Genomic DNA, 27,958 nt, shown 5'->3' on the forward strand with positions numbered 1-27,958 from the left:
TGAAATTACAGAGTGGTAGCTTTTCCAGTATGTTACAATTTGCTCAGCTTGTGCAACAGATTTCATTGGAGGCCAGTGTGAAGTTACTTGTCATATGTAAGTGAGCAGAATGAATGGTCCTTCATGGCCTTAAATGTCATGAGTGTGACTATATAGTGGATGAAAGCTGCAAAAGAGAAATCTGTCAAAGGCTATTAAACACAAAGCCAACACCTCTGTCACTGTGTCTGAATCACAAATCACTGTGAACTAGGAAAGCATCCAGCGAGGTATCACTGTATGTTTACCCTTTTTGTATGATGTTTTCTAGGCATTCACTGTTGGCCACTGTCAGGTAAATGAGTCAGGTGTACTTAGGGTTTTACTCTGTACCACCGTTATTGTGGCATTATCTGCAAAAAAGGCCCTGATCTTTTTCAAGGATACGCTTTAGTTCAGCCAGAAATGATAAACTATGTGAGGACCATGGGGTTCATGGACTACAGTGGGGTCATGGATTGGCCAGGAAGACAAATTACCACAATTGTCATCTTTGACCCTGTGAAACTGAGAAATGCATACCCTTGCTACCTGTCTGTTGAGCCTCCAACTGTGCTCGGTTGTGCCTCCAAATGTGCTTACCCTGTCATGCTCCAGGTGAGTGTACTTTTGTGTGTACTTCACTTTCTTTGGGCTCCACATCCTTGGGTATGTTTCTTCTTTGTCTTCAGTTGTAGTACGGGTATGTGGGATGGGTAGCTTGCTCCATTGGATGTCATAGACAAGTTACTTATCCTGTTGGAATAGTCTTTGTGGATCCCAGAGAAACATGTACAGAACATGTTACAAACAGAGGAAGCTTTTGTTCCAGCTGCATTTTTAACTTCAAGAAACAGACTCACCATCACTACAAAGGAGCTGCCACTCTATCCCTAACTAAAAGGTATACTTAAAAAAACTAAACAAACACAAAACCCCAAACAAAATGCAGATGTTGCAAACTCAGATATTGTATCAGATCATGGTATCCACCAATCTTCTCCAAGACTGGAATATAAGTGATGTGACTCTCCTGTGTGAGGGGGGTGTGCAGCCTATCTCATCTGGGCAATCCGCATGGGGTGGTTTCCCCCTTCTCCCTTGGCAGTGCTAAGCAGCTTGGTTGTGTCTGTGCAGTCCCTAGGATGGCTGCGCTTGTCTCAGCCACAGCTGACAGGAAACTGAATTTTCTCCTTCCGAAGTGGTTCATAGCCAATTGCTAAGCACTGTGGAGAGTGCAAGACAATCCCTTGCAGATGCTCTAGTCTGTTCCACAGAGAAGTTTTGGATTTGCTGGTTGCCAGATCAGATGACCAGATACAGAGTACGATATAATCTCATCAACAGGTTCACATTTCCCCAGGAAAAGAGAGGGATTCTTGCTCAGCAGACTCCTCCATTCTTAACTCCAGCGTGAAGACTTTGGAGAAACTCTCTTCTACCTGGTCTTAAAGCATTTCCTTGTCACACATCCATCACAAAGCATATGTTACAGTACTGCAGTACGGGCGGGGTGCAGGCTGATACCTTCATCTCCTGTTAGGAGTCCTAGCCTGAGCTGCTACAGATGCTTTCTGGCAACACTGTCTCAGGACTTGCCCCTCACAAGTCACCTTAGCCAAGACAGTCACCCTCTCTTCCATTCCTCTTTCAGATTGCCTTTCCTACCACATTATTTTCTAAACATGCATGCTAAAGCATTTCTTCCAGGATGCTCAAGGGTGGCAGTTTCCAGATTACAGGTAACACAAATACTCATTTTCTATTTATAATAGTGTTTTTCTAGTGCAAGTAGATGTGAAAAAAAGCTTGCAAATGCAACACACATAAAAAATGCAGGCTGAAAAAGCTGAAATAACGTAAATATATAGTCCCCATTTTAAAATACCCAGTGAGACATAAATCTGCCTACCTCATAATCTTTACAAGATTTTACTTCAGCTTTTAGATTTACACCCTTTTGGAACACTTGGGAATTAGCAGAATTGCTTGGCTTCTGCTCATAGAATCACCGAATCAGCTGGGTTGGAAAAAACATTCAAGATCATCAAGTCCAACCGTTGCCCCAGGATTGCCAAGTCCAGCACTAAAATGTGTCACTAAGGGCTACATCTACACAGTTTTTGAACACTTCCAGGGATGATGGTTCCACCACTTCCCTGGGCAGCCTATTACAATGCCTGACTACTCTTTCAGGGAAGAAATTTTCCATAATATCAAGTCTAAACCTCCTTTGGAGCATCTTGGTGCTGTTTCCTCTTGTTCTGTCGTTACTGGGGAGAAGAGATCAGCCACCACCTCCCTACAACCTCCTTTCAGGTAGTTGTAGAGAGCAATAAGGTTCCCCTGAGCCTTCTCTTCTCCAGACTAAACAACCCCAGTTCTCTCAGCTGCTCCTTAGAAGACTTGTGCTTATCTGATACTCCTTTTCAACTGAGTTGTTTTCTTTCATCGCTTTCTCACAACTCCTTGGAGCATCACTCAGAGTTACTAGATTTCAGCGCTCATCCTTTACAACCCCCTGTCCTCGTCTCTCATTGTTTGCAGTGCTCCTTCAACTTAGGTCAGACTCTCTTCAGTGCTTCTTGAAGTTATTATTTGAAAGTGTACTTCATAAATATCTTCCATTGGATATTCATGAAATACATTTCTCATTACAACGGTCACCGTCCGCTGAACCCTGTATCCTCCTCTTCCCAGGAGCTTCTATCTCCTTAAGAGAAAGGTGTGCAGAAGAGCATGCAAATACAGGATAGTAACTCCGGGCATAGGCCAGGTGTGGATTTGAAATGTCACACATGCTTCAGAGCTCCCGCCAGCCCCCGTGCGCTCCCGAGACGCGGGCACTGCGGCTCACAGCACCACCGAAACTCCCATGGACTCACTCGGTAAAACCCGGCCGCCGAGCGCCGCTCCCCCGGGCTGTGTGTACCGCGAGCCAGGGCGCTGCCCGGGGCCCTCCCGGCATCACCCCGCTGCCAGGTGGGGCCGCGGGGCGGGCTGCGGGCGGTCGCTACGGCCCAGCGGCAGCCTGGGCGTGGGCTCAGTGGCGGAGCCCGGCCCGCAGGGCTGGAGAGAGCGGGGCCGGGACGGATGGCGGCGCACGGAGGCGCTGTGGTGCGCGCTGAGGCCGTGGTAGAGAAGCGGGGCTACGGCGCCGGGTGAGGGGAGCTGTGGCGGCAGGGGGCGGTGGCGAGGGTGGGGGCTGTAGCGGGGCAGAGTTTGAGGGTGAAGGCCGCGCTGGGGCCGCGCGGCTGTGGCGGCGGGCTGGGGAGCTGTGATGGCGGAGGAGCGCTCTAGCGGCGGGCGAGGGTCGCTCAGGTGAGGGGGCTGTGGCGGTGAGGGGCGGCTCTCTGGCGGCTGAGGGGCGCTTTGGCGCCGGGGCTCGGTAGCGGCAGGGAGCTGGGGCCGCAGCGGCGCTGGGGCAGGCCCGCGGCCCGTCCAGCGCTCTCCCGACGGTGCCGTGGAAACCGTCCGCGGGCGGGAGCGAGCTCCGCAGCGGCAGCAGCGCTGGGGCGAGCCGCGGGGCTGCGAAGGTCCGGGCGCTGCCCCCGCCCGTCCGCGGGAGGAGCTCCGCTCCGCGCCGCCCCCGCAGGGCTGGGAAGCGGGTGCAGGGTCCGCGGCTACGCGGTCCACCCGTCCCCGGCGCGGCGGTGAAGCGCAGCGGAGCCGGAGGAGCGGTGGCTCCCGCACCGGGACCCGCTCCCGCGGCGGTGAGGGCGCTGTGGCTCTCCCGTCCCAACCCCGCGCTGCTGCGCGGGCGGCGAGCGACGCGCACTTTGCAGACGGTCCCTGCGCCGCTCTCTGCAGAGCCGCGCAGGCGCCCCGCGCCCGGTGCTGGGACGGCGGACCCGGGGCGAGCGGGAGAGCGGAGCGGCGGGGAGGAGCATGGACGGGACGGTGAGCCTTGCCCCCGGTCCCGCCGCCCCGCGTCCCGGGCTGCCGTCCGGTTCGGCCCAGCGGCGGCACTTGCCATGGCTCCGCCCTGGGCACCTGCGGGAGCTCTGGCTGCGGGACACCTCCGCCCGCGCGTCGCACCCAGCCGGCGGCATCCTCGGGTCGGGCACGGGCAGCGGCCGCTGGCGGTGCTCCCGACCCGGCGCTGCCCACGGGGCACGCCTGGCCGGAAGACTCGGAGTCCGGGCAGCGGACCCTGCGCTTCCGCTGTTCCGCACTGCTCCTCCGCGGAGCCGGGGACTGGAATACCCTCGCCGCTCTCTCCGTGCTTCCCTTAGCGTTCGGCGTTGCGCCGGTGTGGCCGCCCACCTGGGTCCCTCCGGTTGTCCCAGCGCATGCCCCCGCATCCTTGGTGAAGCTGGGGTGGCGTTGGTACCTCGTAGGGACCCACCTGGCTTGGAGAGGCAGGCAGAGATGGGAAGCCCAATACTCATTTACCACTCCCAAATGCGGGCTGCAAGTCCCTGTGAGAGGCTTTCCCTCAGCAGGGACTGACTTTCCCATGGGAGACACCAGCACTCATCTGGAATTGCCCAGCTGGCCCTTGCATGGTCCTCTGGAGAGGAGGGTTCTCTTCTTAATACCCTGTCTCCTGGAGGCATTCCACACCCCAGTCTTGTTCTGCGACTGACAGCTGTCTGCAGTGCTCCAGAACACCCAGCCTTCACGCAGGAGACGACACCTTTTGAGAGAGAGCATTTCTCCTGCTGCCTCTAAGCTGCCCTCAGCTCTGTTTTCAGAGGGAGATACGTAGTCCCAGAAACTCTCTCAGGGCAAACTGATCTGTATCTGTAGGATATTAATGGGCTGCATGGTCTTCCAGAAGATCTTCTTGACTTCCCTCACAGACAAACCTTCTCACTTTGGCAACAGGAGCTTGCTGTTGGGGATTGCTGTTCCCTGGGGCCTGAAGCTCCTTCATTTCATCTGTCAGCATGGCCTGTGGAAGGACCCTCTGTGCAAGTTGCTGCTGGGAAAGCCTGAGGTAGAAATTAAACAGGGAACTGAGAAGAAAGCAAGTTCGGCATGATCTGGGGATGTGTTTGTACAGTATCCTTGCCTAGCGCTGTCAGCACTGCTTTTCTTGGAGAGACTGGCTTCATACTACTGCCCATCCAGGGGAGTCCTGCAGCTTCTGAAAATAACTAATTCCTTGTTGCTGCCTCAGGAGCAATTGGCAACCTACTGTTTACCATGGGGACACCATCATGAAGAACCAGCCCATCTTTCCTAGCAGAATCTCCTGCCCTCTGTGAGGAAGAAGCCTGCAGCCTGGCCTTGCCCCTTCAGCAGGGTGAGATTCCCAACATTGTCAGCCTCTGGTTGCCTCTTTTTCTGCAGTGCTGCAGTGATGTGCCTTTCTATACCTTGTGCACTCCCCTGGCCCACTCCTTCTCACTCGTACTGCCTCCACTGCTGTGTTCTGCCTCAGCCACTGCTTTTCTAGAACCTATCCTTCCTTGACTTCAGCTCTATTTTAGCACAATTCACCATGATCTTCTTTATGTCCTTTGTTCTTCCCTTGTTTTGACCCTGCTGGACATAGGGCCTTGTTACTATCCCTAATGGAGTTGCCTGCTCTTTGCTCTCATTCTTCAAAGTGCCGGTCACCAGCACTGCCTAGGCTAGCACTGTGATGCTTTCTTGCCTATCCATCCTTTCAGCAGTTGCTTCTAACTGCATGAGTAGGTATGGGCTTACATCCGTGAATGCTGTGAGTGCTGGTGTTCACTTCTGTTCTGCTGTAATGCTTCTTTTCTTCTTCAACTGCAGTACAGAGCTGTCAGAAGAAACAGTGCTTTGTATACAGGTGCAGCTGGCTCAGCTGTTTGCAAGGAGCAGCTCCCTTTTCCTTCTTACCTTGGCTCATCTTCTATGGGACCTGTAATGAATATGCAGATACTGAAGCTGCCTGCCTATACACTAAATCTGAGGGATCATTAGTTCTTCCAGTTTGCAATACTCTCAACATCCTATGAGGGCATCTGATAATGCCTTCTGAAATGCTGGAGTATTCTGATAGCCTTTAAGGATTTGATTTTTGAAGAGCAAAAGCAAGCTGGCTCAGTTAAAGTTCCTGAACTGGCCTGCTTTCCCAAGGATTACCAGATATGTCTGATGGCAAAAACATAACTCAGAACATCTGTGTAAGAAGATAGCCTGGTGCCTTGGTTAAGCCAGGCAAATTCCAGGGAGCCCTTCCAATTTTAACTACCCTATGGCTCTTATTAGAGCATGCCTTAACATGTTGACAGGTTGCAGGCAAGTGGTGTGCTTTCTTCATGTTTTTTGTAATCTCTACAAATACAAGCTGGCTCCTATCTGTAAGGATGGCCTAATGCCTTGGCAAAAGTACTGCCCTGTCAATGTGGACATGCATCTGTGTGCAGTTGTTTGCAGAGAAGTCCCTAATCACTGTCAGTTGCATCTTTTCTTGCCTGCATTTTCCCTCCTCTTTCTTTTTCCTTCAGTTGTGCTGCTTATAGAGTGTCACATGGGTTGGTGCTGTTCTAGGAAATTTTATTTATACTGTATGTTACTTCCCTCTCACTCAGTATGTACTTTCTCTTTTCAGAGCTTGGTCCAAGTGAATCCTCGGCCTGCTGTCTTAGAGCTGTTCCTGCTTCAGGTCAATGAGACTATCTGCTGCTAATTCATCATGACATAATATGTGGTCTCCTGCTCCATCCTGTTGGATAAATTTCCTGCTTCCTCTTGGTCTATACACATGTGACTCCAGGTGTTCATCAGCTACCCAGTCTTGTACAGGTAGGTTTTAGCCCTTTGAAAAATGACCTGTTCTAGGTGGGAAGAATGCGTCTGTGCTTTATGTTGGGACTAGAAAATGTTTGGCTTTGGACATATGGGAAATGTTATTTTGTGAAATAAATCCTGAACTGCCTACTTGCTGCTGTTGACCTAAGCTGGTCCTTTTACTCGCCAGCTGCTTCTGTGATAGTTTCTGCTAGTGCTGACAGGAGGGTGCTGATTAGCCAGAGTAGACTGACTCAGAGCAAATAATGTTAGAGAATGCAGTTGCTAAAAGCAGGCCTAATAGAGGAAAGAATGAAGAGTAGTGGTAGTAACAGGTATTCTTTGTGATAATTCATTACTCCATTATCTAGGAGTAAATGTGATTAGTTCTTGTCAGATGGCCATTGATTTGTAGGGCTACCATGCTTCTCTCAGCAGGTTTAAATTGGCATGGTTAGCTCTTCCCAGCTGGCAGACTTCTGCAGTACCTGCTGTTGCTGAGTATGTATTGGTCATCTCCATGATAAGGTACTCAAATCTGCCACTCATATCTTTATTTCCTGCCATTCCTCTTGTTGCTTCTGCTGGTGAATATCCACCTGTATCCCTCTATCTTTTTCCTGAGTCAATACACAGTATGTCTGTAAGGGACTTTGTTTTTCCCACAACTGGATCAGTTCCTTTTAACCTTTTACAGCCTGCCCAGGTCACTTCACTGGTAGCACAAATTGTCTGGTAGAAAAATGCGTTCTGTTTTGCATTGAGAATAAATAGCCTAGCTTCCTTTGTTTTTTTTTATTTTTTTTTTAATTTTATTTATTCTAAGACACATTAGGCTTGTTAATTGTCATCTGATTTGGCCCTTTAACAACGATATTGCCTAGCCTGCTGCAGTACATTTAGGAGCTTTGCCCAGTACCTGCTACCTCTGGCTTTTTGATACTGTGAGCTAGGGAAAGTGTGTTACTAATCATCAAATCATAACTTATATGAATTTAAGAACTGTGTTATGCTGAGACAGACCAAACTATCCTGTCTCTGACTAGTAACAGGTATGTGAAAAAGGAATAGGAAGGTGAGGCAAATGCTGAATAGTCTTTTGTTTCTTTCACCTACCTTTCAAGTTTTTGCACTCATCTAATTATGGAGTCAGCATAATTTGTTTGGAGTAAACACTGTTAGAAAATTCCCCAAACTTGTAGGTCTGCTGTTTCAATGTTATCTTTATTGGAAGGAGTTGTTTCAGTTTTCTGTGATTGACTTTTCTGTGATTATGCTTTCTGTTACTATTATGTCCTTTTCTGTTCAGTTGAAAGTTCTCTTGGAGTCTGAGTGCAGGGAGAACTATAGGGCCATTCACTATGGCATGTTCTTAATGGTACTGGGTACCTGTATCCAGCTTGCAGCTGTTGCTGAGTAAGGGTGTGTCTTTTAGAAAGGTAGTTTGGTAGTTCTCATTTAGGTTCCAAATGACAGAAGACTCTGGTATGGGTGAGAGGTAGTTGGCATAGGGAGACACTGGACAAAAAGGGTGTGACTGCAGATGCCTGGCAAAAGAAATTAAAAGGAGAATAATAACTTGCTCAGCAGGAAGTGCTTTTGTGATTTTTACTTGTGTTTGCACTTATGGATGGTGTTGGGTTCAAGGTGACCACTGAATGCCAGGCAGCAAATTTGGCAAAAGGGGTTTTTTTAGTTGATATGTAGGAAAGTTTCTTTCCTTTTCATTTCTGGCACCCAGCTCCATTTCTTTCTGTTCCTGTAAATACCGTATGCCATCCATGTTCTCTATGCTGACTAACTTAAGACGCCTTTGATGTTCAAGTTAATGCAGAATAAACCTGCTAATGTATATTCCTGCAGAGAATGCACAACCCTTCCTGAAATCAGAAGAATTTAGATATTAAAACTCCTTTAGGTTTTTGATGAAAGGCAAGGTGTTAAGTTCAACCTTCAATACTTATTACTTGGAGTGCACTCCTCTTCCAGTGCAGTATTGCCACAAGTGGTTTTCAAACAGAATGCTTGAGCTAATGCCTGGAATTTGCTGGTCTCCCATTAAATTGAATAGCAATCTAGGAATTTAGCTTTTCTGGAAAGTTGTGGTTGGAGTAATTGAATGGTGCTTAATTTAAAATGTGAAGAATGAAGAGTTCTTCTATCATACCATGGGAGTTATCCAGGTTTTTAGTTTATACAGAAGTGTCCTAAATGCCTGGAAACAAGCAAATAACTACAACTTGCATGATTTTTCTTCTAGCTCACATGCTTATTGCTGTGTTCTTCATGACACTTCCATAATGTAGACAGTGGCTAGTAGGTCTTGTTCAGGAAATGTTACTCACAGATCATCAAGTGAGGTATGTCCGATTTTCATGAATTGACAGTCTGAGATGCCCTTGTCAGATGTTTCTGATACTCACTGAGTAAATATGAAAATGACAATGCTATGGTCATTCTCGTACCTGAATGTATTGATAGCACTGGGGCCTCAGTGCTGCACAAGAGTCCCATGAATTTTTATAGAAAGATGTTTTGATTTTCTTTCTATTTCTTAAAACAATCTCTATTCATTGGTTCCAGTGTATGAAAGACAAACTTTCCTTTGTGGCCTTTGATAGACCAATGGTCTTTACTATTTTGTACTTTTAACTGTAATGATGGGGTCTGTGTTTGGCTATGGTAGTTGTTCAAAGCTAGGGATAGAAGCATTTGTCTTTGAACGTAATTATCACCATGTCTCAAATGAAAGCCTTTAGCCTGAATGAAGAATTTGCCTGCTTCAGGAATGTCAGTTTCAGTCTAATTGACATTGTATCTTTCACTTTTTACCCTGAAATTCAGCACACTTATTCTCTGTTATGAAAGAATTTTAATAATAATTTGCTTAAAGGCAGTTCAACTTTTTTCAAGATCCTAAACTGCAGAGATGAAAACACAATTTACCAGTCATATATTTCTGAATTTATGGGCACAGCTATTGCACTGAAGTGGGAAATCATATAAACTTAACTTTCAAGAAGCATGTGGCCTTTGATTTGCAAATGTGCTTTTGATGATGTGAAAGAAATTTGATTTCATTTGGTGAAATTGAAAGGCCTAACAAGGCACAACATTCAACATTTATGAATTCATGATTTTTAAAGATTTAAACCAGTCATTTTTCCCTGGCAAAATATGTATGATTCATGGCAACTGCAGAATTTATAGTTAAAAGGTGATGTCTAGATGGAGAGCAAGAGCTGTGTTTTCAGCTGTTAGGTCAGTGAGGAATGATTTTTTTAAATGTTACTTATAGATAATTTTTTAAAGCTTTCTGTTTCCATGGTAGAGAAAGGACATATGAAAAGGTTACTCAAGATTTTAGTTTTATTTTTTTCTTCTTTGAGATCATAGAAATAACCACTGGTAACTGAGCTGGCTGGTATGCTGATCAGGCTCAATGTGGACAGTGGCCAATAGGAATTAGTTGTGGGAGAAAACACAAAGCTCATTCAGTGTGTGGTTTATGGAATAACAGAATGGTTTGGGTTGGAAGGGATCTTCAAAGATCATCTCGTCCTGTTCCAGTATCTCACGACCCTCATAGCAAGCTATTTTTTTTTGCTATGTCCACTCTAAACCTATCCTTTTGCAGTTTAAAACCATTGCCCCTTGTCCTGTCACTATAGGCCTTGGTAAAAATTCTCTGTTTGTCTTTCTTATAGCTTCCTTTAAGTATTGAAAGGCTGCAATAATATCTCCCTGGAGCCTTTTCTTCTCCAGGCTAAATAACCCCAATTCTCTCATCTGCTCTTCATAGGAGAGGTGTTAAAACCTCCTGGTAATTTCCACGGCTCTCCTCTGGACCTGCTCTAACAGGTTCATGTCTTCCTTGTACTGTGGACCACAGAGCTGGATCCAGGTGGGGTCTCAGGAGAGCACAGTAGAGAGGAAGAAAGAATCTCCTCCCTTGACCTGCTGGCCATGCTGCTTTTGATGCAGGCCAGAATACAACTGGCTTTTTGTGCTGCAAGCACACACTGCTGGCTCATGTTTAATTTTTCATCTGCCAATATCCCCAAGCCTTTCTCCACAGAGCTGCTCTCCATCACTTCATCCCCCAGCCTGTACTGATACTGGTGATTGCTCTGACCCAGGTGCACGACCTTGTACTTGATCTTGTTGAACTTCATGAGGTTCACATTGGTTCGCTCCCTCAGCCTGTTAGGGTCCCTCTGAATACCATCCCTTTCTTCTACCCTATCAACTGCTCCACTTGGCTTGATATCATCTACAAACATGCTGAGGGTGAACTCAATCCCACTATCTATGGTATTAGCATTGGTCCCAATGTAGACCCCTGAGGGACATCCCTTGATAGTGATCTCTATTTGGACATGGAGCTGGCAGCTATTTAAAGGCACTTTTCTTAGAACACAAGAACTATCACTTCCCGCATTTGAGAAATTAGGCAAGGAAGGTGGGAAACCGGTATCTGAGTAAGAACATTCTGCTCAAACTGAAACACAAGATGGAAATGTGTAAGCAGTGGCAGCAGGAAGACACATCCTGGGAAGAATACAGGGATACTGCCCAAGTCTGTAGGGGTGGGATCAGGAAAGCTAAGGCACAACTGGAGCTAAATTTGGCAAGGGATGTGAAGAATAATAAGAAGGGCTTCTATAGGTATGCTAGTCAGAGAAGGGAGATAAAGGAAACTGTACTCCCCAATAAATGAGACGGGGAATCTGATGACAGCTGACATGGAGAAGGCTGACGTACTCAACAACTTTCCCCCCATCTCTTGGTTTTCATTTGTAATTCTCTTTAGTCTCTGAATATTGGGAGTGAAGTCCCACCCATCATAGAATCCTCAAATGGTTTAGGTTGAAGGGGATCTTAAAGCCACAGGCAGGGACACCTTCCACTAGACCAGGTTGCTCAAAGCCTTGTCTAGCCTGGCCTTGAACACTGCCAGGGATGTGGCAGCCACAGCTTCTCTGGGCAACCTGTGCCAGGGCCTCACTACCCTCATTATCTAATCTAGATCTCCTCTCTGTCAATTTAAAATCAAAAAAGCCTCTCTATAGCTTCCTTGTCAGCCCCTTTAGGCACTGGAAGCAGCTCTAAGGTCTCCCTGGAGCTTTTTCGTCTCCATACTGAACAAGCCCAGCTCTCTCAGCCTGTCTCCAGCCCTTGGAGCATCTTTGTGGCCTCCTCTGGACTCATTCCAGCAGCTCCATGTCCTCCTTATGTTGTGGCCCCCAGAGCTGGATGCAGCAGTGTGGGGGGGATCTCACCATAGCAAGAGCAGAGGGTGAGAATCCCCTCCCCTGACTTGCCTGTCACAGTCCTTTTAATGCAGCCCAGCATATGGTTGCCTCGCTGGACTCACGTGTACTGTAGAAAAAGATCAGGTTCTAGACTGCCTGGGGACCCTGGACATACACAGGTCATGAGGACTGGTGAAATGCATGCCAGAGTCCTGAGGGAACCGGCTGATGCTAAATCCTGTCTCTCTCCCCAGTAATTTGTATTAATCAAAGAACATCCTGTAATCAAAGAAGCCAAAGCCCTGGTGTCAGTCAACACCAGCCATGAAGCCAGGTGTTGATCTGCATGATCATGGTTGTTTACGGATTAATGGATCTTATGGCTAAAGAGATTTTTGGATCACCTGACACCTGTATTTTACTGAGCACTAATCAAGTTCTGTTTGTCCTTACTGTGAGGCTTTTATTCCTTGCAGAAAGACAAGCTGCAGTTTGGCTAGCTATTGAAGATTGAAAATGTAATGGAATATACTGCCTGTAGAACCTCTATGAGTGGAGGGTTTAAGAACTTGGATATCTGTTAAGAAGGGTTTGGGCGGGTCAGTACTGACTGGGCAAGGAAGGATCTGAACATCTTCTAATGGCCCTTTGATTCTTTAAATACCTTGTTTCTGATGGCTAGGCTGTTCTGAAGGCAAGGGGCCAAGCTTACACCAGTGTCAGCTGGGCATAAGTAGAAGACAGTGTCATTGTACCTGTTAGGAGTGTGATCCCCCTCCCTGCCCTGCCCCTGCCTGACACACGCTGTGTGGTAGTGGTTTGTGGTGTAGTTTGTCTCATGCCACCTTTTGTCCATTGGCTCGTGTTCTGCCTTTTTTAAGGTTGGTTTTTTTGGTTTGTTTTTTTTTTTTTTTTGCGTGGTGGGTTTTTTTTTTGGGTTTTTTTTTTTGCCTTTTTTCATATTTAACTTAAAAGCTATCACTTGGGATTTTGTGAATGTTTGTACTTACATAGAATGTACTTAAACATCATCATGTTCATCTCTCAACTTTGTGTTTAGTTCATTAAACATGTAGCATTATGTGAATCTTTCATGGACATTTTTCAGACTTCTGGATTGTGCTTGGTACTACTTTATTCAGGATTCCAACATGGACATCTCTAGTGATTGAAGTATATGGAGAAAATCATCCTGCTACCCCTGCTTTCTCCTCTTCATAAATTAAAGGGTTCCTTTGGCTCTCTTTGCCGCAGTGTGGCACAGATAATTCAGTTTGAGTTTTCCCACTGTGATCCCCTTTTCAGGTTTTCTACTTTTCAAGACAGTCTTCTGCTTTAGGAGGGTGACACACAGAGACATAAACTTGCTAGTTGAGGGATAATGGAGGCAAAGACCAAAGTATATTTTCACTAATTGATGAAACTACAGGTATAGCTTTGGAGAGGACAAATCTGAACTACAGGAATCCCTGGGTCTTGGAGCTGCTGGAGGTGGTGGCTGCAGCAGGATGAATAAATGTTCAGTTTCTGTAATGGAAAGAGTGCCTTTTCGGTTCCCCATTGGCATTCAGTGTATGATAAATGATTTCAAAAGAGGTAAATAATGAAGCAACAAAATTAGCCAATAATGTGACATTATTCAGTGCAGTAGAACCTAAGTCTGTCTCTTAAGATTGGGGAAGAATGTTTAAAAACTGGGAGATAATATAGCAAAATAAGTTTAAGGTTGATGAATTAATATGTAAAGTGTGTAGAGAAAATAAGCCTACCAATGTAGCCACATTGTTGTCAAAATTATCTCTTTTGGTTGAGGAAGGAATTCTTGGCATCTTTACAGACAGTTCTTTGCAAATATGAGCTTAACAGTAGCGATAAAAATGGAAAATTCTATACTAGATATTCCAGAAAAAGAATTACCAAAACTGAAGGTAATGATATCATAATGTATAAATTCATGTTTCACTTATGTCCTGGAGAGTGAATGCAGTTCTATATCCCTTAAGATGCAGTGACTAGTAGAACTAGAAGAATTCTATAGAAAGCAATGAGAATAGCGAGAAGTGGAAAGGTTTCCATTATAGGAGGTGTGTGAGAATCCTTTAGAAAAATGATAGACAAATATAACTGTGCTAGAGTTCTTCAGACATCACAGAGGAAAGGAGAGTTACTATTTATAGAACATTTGGACACGATTTATTGAACCTATGGATATGGATATCAGGCAACAGGCTTAAAACAAACACCAAGTTTTTGGTTTTGTTTTAGCTCCTGTCAAATTAGATTGTAGCATTTATTACTGAAAGATGTTTCAGCTGTCTACAGTATAGATGGGTTCAAACGAAGGTCTTAGATTGCTGGCTCTCAAACATGGCAGTCCAGGCTCAGGTTGTTAGTAAACCATGTCTGTTAGAAACAGGAAGGTAGTACAAGGGGAATATATATATATTTTGGTTTTTGCAATAACAGTGTTATAGCTATGAGGCTCTATCCATATAGTAAAAAAAACCAAACCAAAAAGTCTTAATGGACAGACGCAGAGGAGCGGTTTATTAGAATGCCCTCTGTAGTTGTAAAAAAAACCCAAAACCAACCCCAAACCACCAAAGAAAAACAAAACCCCCAAGCAATTGAAAAACCCAACTGCAGGATATTTTTCAAACTGTATTTCTTGTACCTTCCTTTGAGCATCTGGTCCAGTTGGCTGAGTGGGGCTTTGGTCTGAGATCTGATGGTGTCAGAAATTGATTTTTTGCCACAGTCTTTCTAAAAGTCTGAGGAGAGGATAGTAAATGATAAAGGCTTCTTTTATTCCAGATGTCAGGCATTCTTGTTAAGCAACTTTAAAGAGGAAAAAATAATAGAGAAGTTAAATAATTTAGCTGAAACGCTCTTCCCCATCTTTGACTTTATTTCCTTTATGTATCAGACCTCTGAACTATGGGCTTCCCATGCCTCTCTAAGTCTTTTATACTGACTCAAAATTGAATATAAAAATACTTTGTTCCTATTTATAGACTGTACTTTGGAAGGGAAGAAAAGTGAAGGTAGGAAAACTTCTGTTTGAAAATCAGTTTCACTAAAAGGCAGTAAAACTTCACAAGCCAAATCACGTTTTTCTTGTAGTGGGCGTTCTGCATGGTGTAGATAGGTTCCTGGAAGCAGGTGGTAAGTTTAGGGTTTTCTCCGAGTTTCATGCAAGAATGAAGGTACCTTGGAAAGAAGCAGAACACATATGTCTTGGATTATACCATCCAGTAAGCTTTGGTGATTCAGGATGGGAGAGTTTCCATTCTGGATTTACAGAATTGAGAGAAACCTTTTAATAGAAGAGTTATGCTGCTGTGTGGTGAGTGTTGTGCATAACAGAGTCCCTTCACTTTTAATTTGAAAAACAAACCTAGCAGGTATCAAACAAAAACACTACTTAAGAGAAAATTAAAATGAAACCCTCTGAAATCTATTGCTCAATTCAGATTAAAAGAGTGGAAATTCTCAAATATTTAAGCAAGGTTTAGCAAGATATATTTATCTGCCCTTAATGTTACTCTGATGGCTTACTTGGTGTTTAGATTGCACTGTTACCTAGGACTTTTCTTTCTTCTGCTTTCCCTTCTTGAACTGCTCTGTGGAGGCCTATTCCACACATCACATTTGGACTCTCCTGTGCTCTGTTTCTACTGCACAGAATATTGTTCCTGTGCTAAATACTCGTCCAGAACTAAATACTTGCCAGAGATAAACACTACTTTGCATCCGTAAAGACATCTGAGTGCATGTTGAAGCCCTCAGCATTGTCAAAAGGCAGAAGAGCAGTGGTGGGCTAGGAAACAGTGCCTGAAAATAGTTGGAAAATGAGGAAAAGGATAAATGGTAGAGGAAGGGGTAGGGAGTTCTGGTGATTGACCAGAATTCTGGAGGTGGTCTTGTTTTGAAATCAAATGCAGATTAGGAAATGAAAAACAGCCAGCTGCACAGCGTGTAAAAAATGCTGGGGAAGAGAGCTGTAAATACGGAGATCTTCCTTTATCCAGTACAATTTAGCCTCTTTTGCCTGCCTGCCACCTACTCATGCTCCTGTTTGGGGAAGAGAAAAAAAACCAAAACCAGAACCCAAGAAAAACCTCCAGAACAAAGTAGGAAAAGGAAATGGTGAGAATTGGTTTCAGTTTGTTTGGCAAAAACTTTCTGTCTTCAGGAATGGAGCTGTATGTGATGGGAGGAGCCTGACTTGTCCTGAGACTCGGCTTTTGGAGACCCTCACTTTCTTTATGGTCATGGTACTAGAACTTGCTATTGTGGAGAGAAATACTCTTAAGTAAATTAGAACACATGTTAATATTATACGTTGTCTTTACAAAGGACATTTAATCAGTCACAAAAAATATTGGGTGGGTAAAAGTAGTAAGGTGGGTAATAATCTTATTTATGAAGTACTTGCTTATTTTCTCTGTAAGTGCTTCAGCTCACTTCTTATTTACAGACTTTCAGTCTAGCTTTTTCAAGTACCTGTAGGATATTGCCTAATTTTTCCAACTTTCTGGATATTAATGGAAGGGGTGGTGATTATCCAGCAAAACTGGCAGTAGCTACTTGGTCAGGCTGACAAAGCTAGGTCTTGAGCAGCACACTTAAGGGACCATGCCTGGACTATACTTTCATTTCTCTCTTCTTTCTCCTGTTCAGTCAAACATCTTATAGAATCACAGAATGGTTTGGGTTGGAAAGGACCTCAAGATCATCTTGTTCCAACCCCCCTTGCCATGGGCAGGGACACCTCACACTAAACCATCCCACCCAAGGCTTCATCCAACCTGGCCTTGAACACTGCCAGGGATGGAGCACTCACAACCTCCCTGGGCAAGTGATTCCAGTGCCTCACCACCCTCACAGGAAAGAACTTCCTCCTTATATCCAATCTAAACTTCCCCTGTTTAAGTTTTAACCTTGTCCTGTCACTACAGTCCCTGACGAAGAGTCCCTCCGCAGCATCCCTATAGGCCCCCTTCAGATACTGGAAGGCTGCTATGAGGTCTCCACGCAGCCTTCTCTTCTCCAGGCTGAACAGCCCCAACTTTCTCAGCCTATCTTCAGTGGCTTCCTGTTTGAATGCTGAGCCTGTGTGGACAACGTTTGTGTGGACATGTCTTCCCTGAGTGGCTGTTGCTGCCCCACAGTTTCTCTATTGTATTCTACCAGTCAGCAGTGAAATAGCTCATTGGAAACTTGCCTGGTACATGGCAGAGGCCATATGAGAGTCTGACTGTATATCCTCTCACCCATCACAAAGCATTGGTACCATCTAATACAACTTGGCTGTAGCAAGATCTCTTAGATATCGTAGATTTAGGTTCTTCTGGGACTCAAAGCTCTCTTTGAGGCAAGCTGATGTTGATGTACAGTCACTGAAGACCTTAAGAGGCCATGTAATGCAGAGCTGGCCAGTATTTCTTGACCAGTTTAAGCTCAGCAGTGGAGCTGTGCTGTCACTGAGGTTGCAGAATAATCGGAATCCTTGGATGCAGGAGGAATACATGGAAGGAGATGATGGAATTAGTGCAGTGATGAATACTATGGAAGTATACCAACCAATTTGGACTCCTTTATATGTTTTTTTTTTTTTTTGTTCATTTATATGTTAGGTTCCTTTTAACACTCCCAATGTTTTCGTTGAATAATATACAAGGATCATATATTGAGAAAAAACATGAATTTGTATAGAAATTAATAGGCTTTGGGATTGTGCTAGTAATGAAATAAAAACAGGGTCCTAAAATGATACCATTCTAGGGACATTACTGCATAGTACTGTAATACGGGTTCCATTTCAAGTATCTGTACTTCACGAAAGCTGACTGAATATGAAGAAGTACTAAGAAGGGATGTATAAGGGGATGAAAGGTAGTTACTACGGTTTAATAGTGAGCAGCCACAAGGACTTGCTGTATTTTGTTTATTCAGGAGAGGCTGATAGAGGGATTTTGTTCTGATCTTAAAGAATCTAAATGGGGAAGATAGTTCAAAAGGCCTTTTTGTATTAGGAATGCCATCCAGAGGGACCTCGACACGCTTGTAAGGTGGGCTGATGCCAACCTCATGAAGTTTAACCATGACAAGTGCAAGGTCCTACACCTGGGTTGGAGCAATCCCAGGCACAGCTACAGGCTGGGCAGAGAAGAGATTCAGAGCAGCCCTGCAGAGAAGGACCTGGGGGTGCTGGTCGATGAGAAAATGAACACGAGCCAGCTCCAGTGTGCGCTCGCAGCCCAGAAAGCCAACCATATCCTGGGCCGCATCAAAACAAGCGTGACCAGCCAGTCAAAGGAGGTGATCCTGCCCCTCTACTCTGCTCTTGTGAGACCTCACTTGGAGTATTGTGTGCAGTTCTGGTGTCCTCAACATAAAAAGGACATGGAACTGCTGGAACAAGTCCGGAGGAGGGCCACGAGGATGATCAGGGGACTGGAGCACCTCCCATATGAAGACAGGCTGAGGAAGTTGGGGCTGTTGAGCCTGGAGAAGAGAAGGCTGCGTGGAGACCTCATAGCAGCCTTCCAGTACCTGATGGGGGCCTATAGGGATGCTGGGGAGGGCCTCTTCATTAGGGACTGTAGTGATAGGACAAGGGTAACGGGTTAAAACTTAAACAGGGGAAGTTTAGATTGGATATAAGGAGGAAGTTCTTTCCTGTGAGGGTGGGGAGGCACTGGAATCGATTGCCCAGGGACGTTGTGAGTCCTCCATCGCTGGCAGTGTTCAAGGCCAGGCTGGACGAAGCCTTGGGTGAGATGGTTTAGTGTGAGGTGTCCCTACCCATGGCAGGGGGATTGGAACTAGATGATCTTGAGGTCCTTTCCAACCCTACCTATTCTATGATTCTATGATTAAGGCATGGACTTCTAGTCTGATATGCATAAGGCAGATGAGCATTGTCTCTTACTCTATGTAAATTTGGGAATTATTTCTGCTACTACCATTAGTTCAAGTATGTGGCCCCACACAACCCAGGAAGTCTTGGTAGGGTATAAAAGGCAGGTCTGTGAGCTATAAGTAATGACATTCCGACATGAAGTAAGGCATAGTTTTACAAGGAAGACAATTAAAGAGTGAAAGATCAGATGTCAGGACACAGTAAATCCTGATTTAAAGAAATTTAACAATCCAGGATTGCATGACTTTACAGCATCTTTATACCTTTTAAGTTAGAATTAACTCTGTGGAGAATCTGCTGAGTAAGGGATGGGTTGGTGTTGTGGGAGCAGGTATCCTGCATCATGTCATGGGTGTAACACAGTATTTTGGTAGGATAGTGGCTGTGAGTAACTCTAAGGAGGAGTAAAAAAATGAGAGGAATATGATGGTACTTGGCCCTGAATACTCGCCTAGAGTGAGTGAGAGGTATAGCATAGAAATGGTGCCATTGTAGACAAGGTCCAATTGTTGTAATGGGCCCTCTGGCCTGAGAGTCTGTGTAAGCATTAGTATCTTAGGACTTCTGAAGTACAAAATTTAAATGTGTGCTGCACTGGTTCTGTAAATGCTGCTATAAGGGTGGAGAAGGGGTCCTTCTGCTGCCAGGAATGCCAGGCTTCCAGCCTCCCCCAGTATGGGAGACTCCATCCATCGCTCCTTTGGTCCCAGTCTCTTAGCTGCCTCTCCTTCCCATCTGACACAATTGATGCTCCCTCCCCAAATTACAAAGCTCAACTACTGGTGCTTTTTTTTTGGTTGTTTTTTTTTTTTCTCAGAAGGGATGAGCAGAAAGTTGGGTGAGGGAGGTGATAATGGGAGAAGAGAACTCGGTGGCACCAGCAGTCCGGTGGCCACCGCTTCCTGCAGCCCAGGGAGCTGCATTTGTTCCTCTGCGGCAGCTTGACGCCCGCACCTCAGGACCTCTCCGCAGGGGACTGATGGCAGCTGCCACAGAGGGGCAGCAAGAAGCCGCTCGGGGCACGGTGTCTGTGCTGGCCGCGGCTTCACCGAGCTGCTCCCTCGCTTGACAGCGAAGCGCGGACACGGGGTAGGAGCTCGGCTCCTCCTTTATGCGTGTGCTGCCGGCCACGCTGCTGCCACCCTGAGGCCTCGGGTGTACTGAGCCCTTTGATTGTACAAAAGCGTTTCCCGGTTTTAAAACAGCGGGAGTGAGATAAGCCGGAGGGCAGATGAACACTGGCTTTGCCAACCAGCTTTTCTCTGAGTGCACATCTGCACCACGGGAGACCCATGCAGCAGAAGGAATTTGTTTTACTGCAAGTTAGATCAGTGAGAGTGAATAAAGAGATACAGAACAATGGTAGAAAAGATCTCTACGCATACAGAGGTGTTCAGATTGACAGTGTCATTTTGAATGTTGATATCAAACCTAGATTTGAGGAATAATCTGACACAATTATATCTAAATGCTTAGAACAGGTTCTGGAAAATAGGAATGGGGAGGATGATTGACATGTTAAACTTGGGGTGAGGAAGGTGATTATGTGTGTAAAAGATCCTTGTGATCTTAAAGATATTGAAATGCTTTGGGCACAATGTTCACCAATCTCAAAAAGCAGTGACTGTCTCCTCGGCAACAAGAAAGGCATGTGTCTGTTCCCATGGAAATGTGCTGTGAAAGCTTCACAGAGAAGATTCTGTTCAGAGCTCAGCAGCTCCAAGCTCTTTGTTGCTCCTACCTGAAGGAGAGGCTGCCGGTACATTCAGGTGCTCTCATCCTGCAGCTGACAGGGAGTGAGCTGCAAATAGTGTGGAGCTGTTCCTGGCCCCCTGTATAAAACAGATTAATTGTGCACTGCTGTTCCTGTCTTAGGAGTTACATCCTCAGTCACTAATTGACAGCATTGAAGATGACTTTGCAGCTTTTCATAAGGAAAGCAGGATTCTTGCTAGCCAACAAAGCGTCAGAGAGTTTCTGATACTAGTTCTTTCAAAGGAGTGCACAGGCAAATCTGAAAAGCAGGAAACAAAGGATATGCAGGGAGTCTGCATCTCAGCAGTCTTTTCTGCTGTCTGAAAGGTGAAAAGAACTATGTAGGAGCACTGACAGGTCTATTGCACTAGACCCACCAAGAAACTGCTAATACAGTAAATAAACTATATATAATAGGCACCACTTCTTCTAAACCCATGTAATGCTCTTTTAAGGGAGCAAACATTCAGTGGGGACCAGAAGCAGTATGAAAGCATGGTTTGATCTTTTATTTTTTATTTTTTTTTGGGGGGTAGTGGTGGTGTTGGTTTGGTTTCTGTTTTTTTGTTGTTTTTTTTTAATATGAGGTGCAGGATGCAGAAGCCCTAGTGCAACAGTGATCATTTCAAAGTGATGGACTGGGAAAATGATTTTAGAAGCAGCATTATATATGCAGTTGTATGTATTATGTATAGGTATTACTCAGTAGTGTGCTTGTTCTTTTGTTTTACATTTTTTTTCATCAATAGCCTTCTTTTCATTCCAGTAGCTTCTTCCCAGTCCTGCATTAAGGGATAGTAAATAGAAGTGCATTATTTACCTTCATTATCCTACTATTTTGTCCCCTAATACCTGCTTTCTAAGGTAAAAAACCCCTAGCATTTTCAATCACTACTCCTGAATTGGCCTCACTAAACCGTGATTCTTATCCTCATCTCTGTACTCTGTAATTTTGCTGTGCTTGCAAAGAGAAAGCAGCTAGGTTTGCATATGTTTGCAGGTAAGAGCATTCCAGGTATTTTGTTATTGCCTTGTTTCTGCTGTCAGTCCCCATTCCATTCTTCATTCTCCATTCTCCATGTGAATCTGTTGATTCAGCATGTATTTGAGTTACTTGTAATGCTTAAGTCTTTCCTGAGTAGAATCATAAAATCATAGAATGATTGAGGTCGAAAGGGACCTCTGGAGATCAAGTTGCCCAGCTTCCCTCCTAGAAGTTGGGTCACTGATTACCAAGTTCAGTGAAATTTTGAGTGTCTTCAGGAATGGAGTTAGGTTGTTCTCTGGGCAACCTGTTCTAAATGAAAAACTCTTCACCTGGTCAGAGTAGAAAAGCTTTTCTTGTGTGTAAATGAAATTTCCTCTATTTTGTTTTGTGCTGTTCGCCTCTGGTCCTGTCATGGGGTGCCATAGAGAATACTCTGGCTCTGCCTTCTTTAAAACCTGCAGTGAGGTATTTATGCACATCGATAAGATACCTCCTGAGCCTTCTCATCTCCATGCTAAAAAAATCTCAGCTCTCTTGGCCTTGCCTCATGATAGATGCTCCAATCCCTTAACCATCTTGTGAGCACTCACTCTGGTATGTCCATGTATTTCTCATACTGGGCAGCCCGGACACAGCACTCTAGATGTGATCTTATCTGTGGCAAGTAGAGAAGGATCACCTCTCTTGAACTGCTGGTAATGTTCTCCTAATTCAGCTCAGGATGCTGCTGGCCTTCTTTGCTGCAACAGAACATTGCTGGCTCATCTTCAGTTTATTGCTCACCAGGATCCCTGGTCTTTTTCTGCAAAGCTGATTTCCAGCCAGTCACCCCCAGGCATGTCCTGGTGCATGGGTACAATTTCTCCTTCACATATTCATGCCGATTACTCTCAGTCACCTTTTTGTGCTTCATTTATTAGAAATGGTTTCCAGGAAGGTATGCTTCATTACCATCCCTCTCATTGAGGTGAGGTTGAACAACCTGCATTTTCCCAGTTCCCTGTTTTAACTCTTCTTGGAGACAGAAGTGACATTTGCTTTCCTGCAGTCTTCCAGAACTCTCCCAATCTCCATGGGTTTTCACAGATAATTGAGAGGTGACACTGGCTAGCTCCCATAGCACTTGTGGGTATATCCTGCCAGGCCCCATGGACTACTGTATGTCCAGCTTATTTAAATGCTCCCTGACCTTGTCTTCCTCCACCAAGGTCAAGTCTTCCTTGCCTCCAGACTTCCTTACTGGTCTCAGGAGCCTGGGATTCCTGACAGCGAATCTGGTAAAGGAGACAAAGAAGGCGTTCAGTACTTCAGCCTTTCTTGTGTTCTTTCTCCGCAAGTCCCCTTCCCCATTCAGCAGTAAGCCTACATTTTGTATGTCTTTTTCTGTCTGCCCTTCATGTTCCTCACCAGATTCAACTCCAGGTGGCCTTTTGTTATCCTAATTACATTCCTGCATGCTTGGACACTGTCTCTGCATTCCTCCTGGTCACCTGTCCCTGCTTCTGCTACTGTATGCTTCCTTATAATGCTTGACCTCAGCCAGGAGCTCCTTGTTCATGCATGTGGGCCTCCTCTTGCTTTTGTTTGATTTCCTGGCCGTTGAACCAGTCTTGAATCTGGAGGAGGTGATCTTTGAAAATCAACCAGCTATCCTAAAACCCTCTCCTTTACAAGGCCATAACTTGCGAGACTCTTCCAAGTGGATCCCTGCGTCTGCTCTTCTGAAGTCTAGGGCTGTGATCCTGTTTTATACCCTGCTCCATCCTTCCACGTTCTGAAATTCTCCATCTTGTGATACAGCCAAGGCTGCCCTGCCCTTCACGTTTCTGACCATTTCTTCCTTATTAATAAGAATCAGGTCCAGCAGAGCACTTCTCCTTTTCTGCTCCACAGTCGCCTGTGTTAGGAATTCATCCTCAGTATGCCCCAGAAGCCTCCTGGATTGCATGTGCCCTGCTCTGTTACTCCTTTAGTAGATATTGGGGTGGTTAAAGCTTCCTATGAGGACCACAGCTTGCAAACAGGATGATTTTTTCCTCTTATCTGAGGTCTCATCTGCCTGTTCCTCAGCAGGTGGTCTGTAGCACATACCCTCCACAATGCTACCCATGTCGGTCTGCCTGCTAATTCTGACCCATAAGCTCTCAGCTGATTCACTGTCCATCCCAAGGTGGAGCTCCCTGCATTCCAGCTGCACTCTCAGCTAAAGTGCAGCTCCCCTCCTCGCCTCCCAACCCCACCCTTCCTAAAGAGCTTGCATCCATCCATCACAGCACTCTAGGTGTGCAAGCTGTCAACTACCTTAGAATTCGGTGCATGTTTGGGATGGGAAAGGAAACAGAGAGCAGCACTTGCAATGTGTAGATGATGGTGCAGCTTTCTGTGAGGAGAAAGAGGTGGCCTGTAAGTCTAGGAGGAGATACTGCACCGTTGCTATAAGAATCAAGAGAATATGTCACATCTTTGTAAAGTCTTAAAGAGTGTGTCTTCTGTCCTCTAGCCAAAAGCAAATGACTGAATGAGCACTTGACTGATGCCTGCTCATTCGGATGCTTTGCTGCAGGAAGCCCATTTATATTTTGGGATACTGCAGTAGAATCAGAAGCTGAAAGACTACTAATTATTTTAGTTATATGTGGTCCATTCTTAACCAGCTGCCAGACAGAACAGTTATTTTCTGAAGGTGTTCTTCAGGGCTTTGTCTGGTTTGAAATGTCAGAGAACTGTGTCCTGTAAGCGGGCAAGAGGATTCACAAAATTGGTCCTTCGATAGGTAAACGAGGTTAACATATAAAGGGGAAAATAGGGAAGAAAGTGCTAAGCCTTAAAATGAGGCCACAATGAGGAGAAAGGTGTATGCCTTCAACTGATTCTTGACTAAATGATTTCTCATGAGGAACTGTGACTGTTGACTTCTTGCAGCAGTGTGGAAGAGGCGAGACATCCTGGAGTTAAGTGGCATGATAAATCCTAGAATGCCAGACTGGTTTGGGTTGGAAGGGACCTTAAAACTCATCCAGTTCCAACCCCCTGCCATGGGCAGGGACACCTTCCACCAGACCAGGTTGCTCCAAGCCCCATCCAACCTGGCCTTGAACACTGCCAGGGATGGGGCAGCCATAGCTTCTCGGGGCAACCTGTGCCTCACCGCCTTCACAGATGCATAAATGCATGGCAAAGCTGTCATAGGGTGGGGTAAAATCAGCAAATGGTTAAAACAGAGGGATGCAGAATAAGTGGACATTTTCTTACTCCTGTATTTGGAATTTTAGACAGTTTCAGAGCAAATTTTTGCCAGCAGCATTCCAAGTGGACTAAAAAAGAAAAAAAAAAGTATTTGCCAAGATCAGAAGACAGAATTGCTGTGGTGAGAGCAATGGCAGGAGTTTGACTGGGGAAAGGAAGGATTGACTCAAATAGCAGAAGGAGGTGAAAAACTGGAGGAAAAAAAAAGAAGTAGCTGTTAAGACAAAGTCAGCTAAATAGAAGAGCTGATATAGATCAGATGCAGTAGAAAATGAACCAGTTATGTTGTAGACAAAAGAAAGAGCAGAAATATGACAAGCTTTTTTTGTGTTGGATTTTTTTTGCAATTATTCTGCTCCCTGTAATTCATAAACTTTTCACTAATTTAAGTTTGGTTTCTGCTTGTTGAGACCAGGTGAATACCCTACTCCAGATTAATATCCAGGATCTTAACTAAAGGAATTTAAAGAAATAATTTTCTAATTTTCTTGGTATCTCAGCATTATGACTAACAATTTAGCCTTTATAGAGACTTACGCCTTATTATTTGGCATCTTACTTACAGCAACTTAAGCATACTTAATTGTATCATATGTACATGTACTGGCTTGGTTGTAGCATCTAAGCGCTAGGGACTCTCTTTGAAGAATGAAGCATACTTATTTCCCAAGAGAGAACAGACTAGTCAAAATCCTCCACAAGTACGTTGTTTCTATGGTTTCAAGTTGCAGTCTGGGTATAACTTGATCAGAAAACAGGTGCCAGGGATGGGGTGTACGGAGTAGGAATTTGGTGGCTATTCAAAATAAGCGTAGCTAGACAGCTGGTGTGCCAAGTCCACTGCCTGTCAGGATGCCTAGTGCTCTCTGTTCCCTTGCACTCTTCTATTTCCATCTGTTAACTTAATTTGTAAACTGTAAAGGCCAGAGACTACATTGTTTTTATCGGTACCTCTTGTACTCTCAGGCCCTAGAAACAACCCAGTACCAAGAATGGGAAGAAATGTGACAGATAATATGACCTAACTAACAACATGTAACTCTTCACCCTCTCACAGTTCACACACAAACACACCCTTCTGCTGTTTGAGTTTTACCACTGTAAATTCTGTTTATTTTGCAAAGTGCTGTATGCCATAATGATTCAACTCATGTCTCTTCTGCCTATGTTTTTTCTACATATGTTTTGAAGCCCATTTGACAAGTGACTTTGTGCCACCTTTTATGTGCCTTGTCATTTGGACTGGCTTCCATTCTGGGAGCATATGCAGTGTGTTACTGTGCACACTTCGTAACTTCATGACTCCACTGCCAAGTGCAGCTTGTTGCTCTAAGCTGTAATCTGCCAGCCTGCTGTGCCTGTGCCCTGGTGAGAATTGAGGAGACAAACCACTGTACTGTGCTGGAGCCACACATCTTCCACTTTTGCAACACTTGCTCAAAAAGAGCCTCAATTTAAAGCCTATTGTCCAGCTGAAGCCTGAGTACTGTAATCGTGTCTCTGTGTCATGAGCTGCTGTGCCTGGTGTTTCCGTATTCCTGTGATTTTATATATATATATAAAAATGTGCTAGGTAAATGGAACACTGAAGAGATTAGAAAACCATCTTACCTGCTGTTACAGACATAGCACAGATCTTTCACCTCGGTTTATCTTCCACCACCTGCTTGAGTTTTTCCAGCCTAAATCTTCTGCCTAATGGCCCATTTGATTTATTTGTGTTTTTATCCTCTGTCCTGACTGGCTGGGAAACTGCTCCAAAAGCCTCTCATTTGAGGATTTTTGATCTACATGTCTTTCACTTCCCTCTTTTAGATCTTTGAAGATGGTAAAACAATCTAGATATGAAAACCATACTTGGAGTCCTTAGTAGCCCCTTCCCGTCACTTGTTTTTATCTTTGTTTATAACCTTTAAGCAATTTTGATTTTTCCTGGCACTTGCATAAAAATTATCTTCATGTTAAGAATTTCAGATATACAAAGATGTTTTACTACATTGCATGTAAGTTACATTTGCCATTTCCCACTGGCTACCATCTTCCAAAGTCATTGATGTTTGCTGTAATTATGTACTATTTGAGACTGACTTTTTGGGGGGGTAATCTGTTTGTAATTTTTGTAAGTATTCTGCCAAATAAAACAATTTTAAAAGATACTTGGGCTTGTCTGGCAATGCAGTTTTTTCTTGCTCACCAGTATAGCTGCTTTCAGTTCATTGCGCTCCAAAAGTCTGATGTGGTTGTATTCACCTATTAATTGTTCTACTAGTTTAGTTGAAATGGGAGGTGGATTTACTAGTCTGCGCTAAGACTGCCATTTTCCTTCTCTGGTTACATGCTTTTTCCAGTCTCCTAGTTCTTTCTAAGACTTTCTCTGTTCTTATGTAGCTTTGCATATTAATACATCCTTCAGTCAGTATTTACTTGTTATTGATTTGCTTGAACTACAGATACTTTTCTAATTATTTTCAGTGAGAACAGGATGTAATTCCTAGCATTATTAATATTAATCAAAATGGGCTTAAAAGTGTATTTCCTGATTAAAAAAATAGGAAATCCTGTTGGTTTTGTTATAATACAGAAGGGCAAGAATATTCTAGGCAGTTGCACTAGTCTGATCCTAAGTCCATGCAAGGTCTAAGAATGATTTTTGAAAGAGGAAAGAACTTGAGCATGGCACAAAAATAGGAAGCGTAGTAATTAAATTTGTTAATGATGCAAAACAGACAGGTCCATTAAAGCAGAAGAGAACAAGTTGTATGGAAAGAACTGGATGATTCTGAAGACTACACAAACAGAAAGTAGATAGTATCTGATAACAATTTAGTGCATGGTCATGCACTTAGGGGCTTGTAACAGGAATTAGCACTGTAAGCTGGAGGTTTATCTAATGGTAGTGATTAAAGAGAATCAGCCCAGTACATTAGTACACTTGCAGGAGAATAGGGGGTATCAGTCCCATACTACTGGGGTAGGCAGTTATGAAACCAGCAAAGATAGGTAGAGATTTCTGCTGAAAAGAGAAGTGTTAATGTCACATGAGTACATGGCCTTCTG

The 27,958-nt window shown here is 44.6% G+C and overlaps 1 protein-coding gene across 3 annotated transcripts in view; it reads left to right on the forward strand.

Moving 5' to 3' along the window:
* Positions 1-3,087: 3,087 nt before the first annotated feature.
* The window catches only part of SMARCD3 (SWI/SNF related, matrix associated, actin dependent regulator of chromatin, subfamily d, member 3), a 90,362-nt gene continuing 65,491 nt past the window's right edge, over positions 3,088-27,958 (forward strand). The window contains exons 1-3 of one of the 3 annotated variants that reach the window (XM_065667133.1): positions 3,088-3,179; positions 5,144-5,269; positions 6,551-6,744. The gene's annotated coding sequence lies outside the window, so the exon portion shown is untranslated. Of the gene's footprint in view, positions 3,180-3,645; positions 3,919-4,148; positions 5,270-6,550; positions 6,745-27,958 lie in introns of those variants that run through there. The other 2 variants (XM_065667131.1, XM_065667132.1) reach the window with 2 other exon arrangements.

The sequence above is a fragment of the Lathamus discolor genome, chromosome 2 (genome assembly GCF_037157495.1).
Source record: "Lathamus discolor isolate bLatDis1 chromosome 2, bLatDis1.hap1, whole genome shotgun sequence".
NCBI lineage: Eukaryota > Metazoa > Chordata > Aves > Psittaciformes > Psittacidae > Lathamus > Lathamus discolor.